The 7,500-nt window shown below is 40.8% G+C and overlaps 1 protein-coding gene and 2 pseudogenes across 1 annotated transcript in view; 2 read left to right on the top strand and 1 right to left on the bottom strand.

Annotated features, from left to right (window-relative positions):
* Positions 1–200, top strand: part of LOC137970463 (epididymal secretory glutathione peroxidase-like) — a 3,119-nt pseudogene extending 2,919 nt beyond the window's left edge.
* The window catches only part of LOC137969346 (uncharacterized), a 28,738-nt gene that overhangs the window by 9,043 nt on the left and 12,195 nt on the right, over positions 1–7,500 (bottom strand). The window lies entirely within an intron of this gene.
* LOC137969344 (epididymal secretory glutathione peroxidase-like) overlaps positions 6,677–7,500 on the top strand; it is a 3,587-nt pseudogene continuing 2,763 nt past the window's right edge.

The raw sequence follows: 7,500 nt of genomic DNA, 5'->3' as shown, positions 1-7,500 counted from the left end.
ACTGGAATTTCGAAAAGGTCCTGATTGACCATGAGGGGCAACCGGTGGCTCGCTACACCGCGCCATACGAGCCAATGGAAATACGGGATGATATACTGCAACTGATACAGGAATGTCGAGATAAAAACAAAAGAAAAGATACAAAATTTAATAGCACAGAAAATGACTTAAAACTGATGGAAATCGACGCTTTTAGTTGACAGATTTCTGAAATATAATGTAATTTAATGTAATTAATGTGACACAACAACAACAAAAAAAAAACCATCTGCAAAAGTACACACCCTACGAAGTTTAATTTTTTTTTTCTTTTTACAGCAGTGAACTTGTAAGTTGTAACTCCGAGGATATCATGTTGTGATAGCTTGAGTTTATGACCGACCATTTACAAACTGACGTTTCATGCTTAAAGTGGTCCTCGATTCACAAGCTTCTGACTGTTCAAGTCTGCATAGCATTCCGCTGTAACAGGCTGAGTCGTGATTTGAGCGTCTACTACAAGTGTATAGTATCCCCAACGGAACACATAAACTTGCTCACATCCGGTACTCTGCATTGGCATGAATTGTAGTTTAAGTGAAATTTAATTGTCTTTTCCTTCCAACTTCATCAGAATCTGATTAGGGATCAAAATAACATTCAATAGATTTAACTTTTATTAGCTTTTCATCCACGCTACTGCGACTGCCATTTCCGTACATTTCCAACGTTCCGCCGGTTGGAGCCTTGTCCTTGTATGTGGCCCGTCAATTAGCCCAACAGACCGCCAAGAGAACGCTACCCTGGGAGGACCTACGGACCAATAACAAATCGGATGTGGTTCAGCGTTGTCAGTGCTCTTATCGGCAACGCTATTGCGTCATTACCGTGGTCAAAATGTTAAATATAAAGAGGCGCAATTGTGTTTTTCACCACAGTATTCACCGGCAAGAAAATGTTTTTCCAAGCGTACCCATATCTGATTGGTGTTATTTCCCGAAATGACGCTTCTGATTGGCTTTTCCAACAAGAAGAAAGTTGACGCAAACAGCGTTGTCTAGACTCTTGATCGACGGAAAATAAGGGCCATCAGATTGCGATATTACGAGCAATTGCGGTGAAAATAGACCTCATTCACGATGGCCGCCATGGTGGGGATTTGCTATTTTTCCATGCAAATTACTCACAACACTTCTGAGGGGGCAAACCACACAATTTCGAAAGGTTATAACGAACATCTTAGCCACACAGATGACTTTGTCTTCACGTTCATTGAATGTTTTTATCACACTAAGTAAGTAAAATAGAAATGACTTACAACAAGTTACTTCGATGTTTTTTAGTGAAAAATGAGCAGATAACGAAGTAGAAAGTCAAAATGTCAAGGGCAATCAAACGATATAAATATATTACAAAAGGTACTTAATTCTAAATTCTAAAATGTACTTTTAGCAATGTTGTTGTCAATATTTTCGACGAGCCGATTTTCCGCAATTTGCCTTTATTCCAGTGTTTGCCCCCCAGCATAACAGATGGCTAATTTGCATGACAATTTGAAAACCAACATGGCGGCTGTCGTGAATAAGGCCTAATGAAAGTGAAACCGAACCGTTGAAACAATGTAAGAAGGCCACTATGATCATCGCACGGAGATTGTTAACTCAGCTTGGTAGTTTGGTTCAGTTTCATAATCAAAATGGAATTTGCTCTGGGACCAAGCTTGGCAATGGAAAGGAAGAAAAATAAAATCCGCGACTGAGCGAGGGATGGGAGCCGAGAGAGGGCTCAGTGAAGGAAAGGGTGTGCCACCGCTGTCCTTTTCCCAATCAAATCCTCTCTTGGTTCGCTTCGCTTTCAAAGTTACTTCTGTCTTAGACTGTAATTCCTACCGTTCCACTTGCAATTCCATTTTCTCAACTTAATTTGAGCATCATTACGAAAGAGCTATTGATATGATCCTCGAACTTTATAAGAGACCTAAAACATTTACGTGGCTCCAACGGGATTCCAACCCATGGCCTCTGCCATGCTCAGTTGGTGGAGCAGCATTGCAACCGGCATCACAGAGTACATAGGTTCGAATCTCGTTAGAACCACCTGAATTTTTCAGGTGTCCGTAAGAGATAATTGCTTAAATTTTCCTGAATAGTGAGAGGATCATTTCTGTCTTTTATCTATAGCCTGCACTTCAAATATAAACTTTTCTGTCTTTGAGCATCATTCCTACCGCAACAGTTCATTAAGGAGCTTTAGATCGGAGGCGGCATACGACTACGAGGTCTCCGTTCTGAGCACGCGCACTTCGAAAAATGTTGGCCTCTAAACCTCAGGACCCGCTGGACCCACCCCTAAATCCACCCTTGGGCCATTTTTAGCCTGGTCATTTCCCGTTTGGCCCGCAAAAAAGGCGCGTTTTACAGAGGGCAGTTTTGTCATTTGGCCGCGCCCATTGAGAATAATGATTCTTTGGCACCAGGTGGATTCGCTTTTCTTTTTAAAGTACATTTCGAAGACAAATTTCGACGGGACCAACTGTCATCGTCAGTTACGGTTGCGGGAGTGAATTTGAATTTGAATTAACTTGATATACAAGTGTTTAAGTTTTTTTTGCGAAGTTGAAGTCATAACCATTTTATACAGACTGGTTTCGTGGCGATGGCCGAGCATTGCAAGCAACACACAAACATTAAAGTTGAACGGCACATGGGACTTCATTGTTCGAGCGAGCACGTTGCGTTTTTCGACTATATGATCCCTCTGTTATCAGTAATGCGCGCAAAGTGCCTGTTTATCTGATGGAGAAGACACAGCAGCGAATCAGTAACGTTTCGGTGCCGCTCACTCTGCTCTAAAAACCTCACTCTCTTTAAGGGTTGGTTGTTCTCTCTTAATTTAAGGTTGTCTTCTAATCGTGGTGACGTTAGGGAGAGTTGGACCAGCTGCGGCCTAGGACCAAAAAAATCGGATAAATTTTATGTTCCCGTCACTATCTGTCAGTTACCAGCGCAAAAGGATCATATTTGTTAGTTTCAGCCATGTTTATTTTTCATTACATGTGGCGCATGAATCCAACGTCTTTGTTTGGCTTGCTGGCTTGGTGGATGGCGTTTCATTACCTTCATAGTGAGCCTCTTTCGTATTCCAACTGGCCAGACAAAAGAGATCCGGATTTTAAAATGTCGGTAGGTTGAACATGTTCAGGCAGTTCAAAGAGAGCCGGGGGATACCTAGGGTGCTTACCATTTAGCCAAGAAATCCGGAAATTTCGGTTTGAGGTCAAATGGAAAGGCAATTTTCCGGAAAATCTTTTCGGAAATTGTGGACAACCTCCAGAGGTAGTCCTCTTTTTCCGTTTCGGTACGGAATTCGCTAAATGCTCTTACCATTTGCGAGAATCCTTCCGTTTGCAGGCCCCTTCTCACAAGATCGAGTAAAATATGCGGGATGAAATGCTGTGTCTCATTCGGTTGGTCATTACGGAAAATCTCTTACCTTTATGCAACGATCAATCTCGTATCCAACAAGGGCGAATGGAATAATTGTTTTATTAAATTCTCAACCTTCGGTTTGCTAAATTTTATTAAAGCTTAAGAAACGACTAGTCTCCAACGCAGCCGTTGTTTGTGTGGTCACGCAAAGGAGAGCGTTGCGCGACCACACAAACAACGGCTTCGTAGGAGACTAAGGCCCTGTTTACAAGCAGGAGGGTCAAAGATAGCCCGGGATTTACAAGCAAAATTTCACAGGTAGCGTTACCCTACCACCCGGGACAACTTTGCGTGCTTGGTAACCGCCAGCATCGCAAACACAATGAAAGTCCCGGGTAGGCGAGTTGTCCCTAGCGCTAGCAGAGCGTTTACAAGGCAGCTAGTGTTACCCTAGAGCTAGGGTTACAGATAGGGTTACCCTAGCACCAGGGTAACCCTAGTTGCCTTGTAAACACGTCGATGAAAAAAAGGAGAAATGTGTGAGTGCTAGGGTAACCCTCTTGCTAGGGTAACCCTAGCGCTAGGGTTACCTGCTTGTAAACAGGGCCCAATGGGCTGTTTAAATGGAGGTAGGAAGATCCTAGAAGTCGGATCATCCTAGCGCCATATGTTTTCTGTAGACGCCATCTTGACGGGTAGGGCAAAGCGGTCAGAAATTACAGAGTTTGTATGCAAATCCGATAGCAAATAACTTCTTCCAAAATTGAGTTTTACAAAATTTTTGAATCAAAACGTTAAAATACTAGGTAGAAGTTGTATTCACCAAGTTTGAAGCATGTGGCTTTCCTATAAGTCGCTGAGCTAATTTTTTTTAATTTTCCATACATTTGTCTTTAAATTTCTTTCCTGCAAACCGCGTCTAGACGTTTGTCTACCCAGCCAAATTTACAGACAAATGTGTGGAAAATTCAAAAAATTAACTGAGCGTCTTCTAGCCAAGCTACATCCTTCACACTTGGTGAATATAATCTTCTACCTAGTATTTTAACGTTGCCATTCAGAAATTGTGCAAAATTCAATTTTGGAAGAGGTTATTTGCTATCGGATTCGGGACCAGTTTTGTTTCAAAGATACACCGCCCAAACGAGAGACACAGTGGAAAGTAACGAGCAATCGATCGACAGTAATGTCAAAAACGCCAGAAGAGTGCGATTATGGCTAAATCGGAGAATAGTAAAATATGAATTTCGACATACGATTTTTCCGATTCTCTGATTCTCCAAGTTCTAAACCATTCTCCGATTTTGCCGATAATACAACTCTTTCGATTCTACGATTATTCCTATTCTCTAAGTTCAAAAGTATTTTCCAATTTTCCCAGTTATACGATTCTTCCGATTCTACGGTTATTCTTATTCTCTAAGGTTGATGCGATTCCCGATTTTCCCGATTATACCTAGTATTGCGATTATGGCTAAATCAGAGAATAGTAAAATATGAAAGCAGAGAAAAAAAATATTTATGTGGGTGCTTGATCCGCCCTCAGTGTTCCCGGTCACACTTTCCTGAATTCAGCTGTCACGCAGAAAACAAACATGGCATCATATTTGTTTTCGATTTTATTTATTGGACTCCAAATCATCGATAATTGATAAGGTTTAACTGGTGAATATCCCGCAACTCCAAAAATGATCTTGAAAAGTGTGGCTAGGCGGCTACGCAGTGGTCATTACCACCCCTCCCCCTAGAATGTGTTAGTAAGGAAAGAAGTGGCTACGCGGTTACGCAGTGGTCATTAACGAGATCTTGTGCCGAATATAGCACTTGTTTACTGATTAAGCCTAAGCGCTCGTGTCAGTATTAGGACTAAGCACTCTTTCAAAATTTAAGATTTCATTTCACGGTTCGCTCAAACAACGCTTTTTAACAAGATCGTGTATAGCACTCGTTTAACATTTTTGCTTTCATTTTACGTTTCATCAAGAGATTATGAAAGTACCTTTATAATCTCTTGGTTTCATCTAACTACACTTTTTAACGAGATAGTGCGATGACTATTGCACTCGTTTTCTGATTAGACGTAAGCGCTTGTTTCAGTGATTAGGCCTAAGCAATCTTTCAAGATTTCAGCTTTCAATTTACAGTTCAGTTAACTACACTTTTTACCGCGACCGTGTGAAGAATGTAGCGCTCGTTTACTGATTAAGCCTAAGCACTCGTTTCAGTGATTAGGCCTAAGCACTCGTTTAAAATTTTAGCTTTCATTTTACGGTTCGGTTAACTACACTTTTTAACGAGATAGATTTCAGAAAGATGTTAAGGCTGAATCGTAGAATAGGAAGAATCGGAAGAATTGAATCGGATAATTATTCCCCAAGGATCATAAGGTAAACTCGTATAATCGGAAGAATCGTAGGATCGGAGAATGATTTCAGAAAGATGGGTACCCGGTCGTTTCGCCAAAGTGTCAAGTCTATTCGCCAATGTCTAATGTCAGTTCGCCAATGCTTATATGTCAGTTCACTAACGTCCAAAATACTTTGTGAAATAGCTCTGAAATGTATTTACAGATTACTAAAAGAAGATAATGTGACCGAATAGACTTCATACGTTGTCGAATAGGTCGTTGGCGAACTGACACGTTGGCGAAACGACCGGTATTCGAAAGATGTTAAGGTAAATCGACATTTGCCGCATTCATTTCCATATAAGGTCAAACGCAGGTATCATTAATGACTGGTAAGCGAGATCCAGTGAACGGATGAGAAAGCTAGAATTGCATTATCCGAGGTTGAGAATTTAATATTGTGAATATTCAGTACCCCCTTTTAACAAAATTAAACAGTCAACTGTTTTCTCCCTAGCTTGCCTTGACAGTTTTAAACTATCAAGTCTTCATCCAGATGGCCGATTCTCACAAAACACAATCTATCTTTTTTTGGAAATTTCGGCGTTTTTCCAAACATTTGCTTTCGTTTTTTTTCCAGAAAAACAGGACTCGGAAGAAATGTCACTTATTGTACGCAAATATCTTCTCTGAGATTTATTGGAAAACTGAATGTTTCGGCAAGAGTTCGACTTAGGCATTTAAGACAACTAAAGGTACCGTTCGACATTAACTAACTTCCCATCAGCTGTCAAGCTTGTATTCCCTCGCCGTGAATAAAATTTCGGAACGGGGATTTTTTGATATGCTATTCCCTCAAGGGCAAAATAGACTAATGACAGTTGTCGATTAAATTTTCGGGCACGGGGGCAGGTGCACGTATGGATGACAACTCTAAAGAAAACACGGGTGAATTCATTTACATACACCGAGTTCCTTGCTTCTCAGCAAAGCCTAGACGATGAAATTGGCCATTTCTGCGGTCTTTTGTCTGGTTCTAGGCAGCATAAACGCTTCAGAAAGACGTAAATCGTATTCTATTTGCCATAAAGATCCCTCGACGTCCTTTCACGACTTCACAACAACAGATGTAGGCGGCAGAAATGTGTCTTTGTCGAAGCTAAGCGGTCATGTTGTCCTGGCGGTTAACGTGGCGACCTTTTGAGGTTTCACCTTACAATACATCGACTTGAATGCATTACAACAAGAATTAATAGGAAGTACTGAGGATTTATGCGGGTTGAGAATAGTTGGCTTCCCTTGTAACCAGTTCGGATTCCAAGAACCAGCAGAAAATATATACGAGCTAATGAATGGATTGAAGTACGTTCGCCCTGGGCATGGCTTTGAGCCAAATTTTCTTTTGCTTGAGAAACGAGATGTAAACGGGGAAAATGAAGACGAAATTTACACCTTCTTTAAGGTAAGACGAAGTTCATCTCTCGATGTGTTTAATTCACTATTTTATCCCAAAAATTCCAAACAGAACGTTTAACAGCTTTATTTTTAAAATATTCGTCCAGTACGTGCATGTCAAAAAGCGTGTATTATCATCTTTATATCTTCTTTTTCGATGCCACTAAAATAAGTGGAAACCATTCGGTCTTTTTGTCTTTGAGGCGAAAAAATATGTTCGGGAAAAAAAATACACACTGAAATGGATTGTTTGCAAACGCTTCAAGATGGTACTGAGATCGACAAACTAGA

This window comes from Montipora foliosa, chromosome 9 (assembly GCF_036669935.1).
Source record: "Montipora foliosa isolate CH-2021 chromosome 9, ASM3666993v2, whole genome shotgun sequence".
Taxonomy (NCBI): domain Eukaryota; kingdom Metazoa; phylum Cnidaria; class Anthozoa; order Scleractinia; family Acroporidae; genus Montipora; species Montipora foliosa.
Note: the sequence above shows the minus strand (reverse complement) of the source record. Positions and strands in the feature narration are given on the sequence as shown.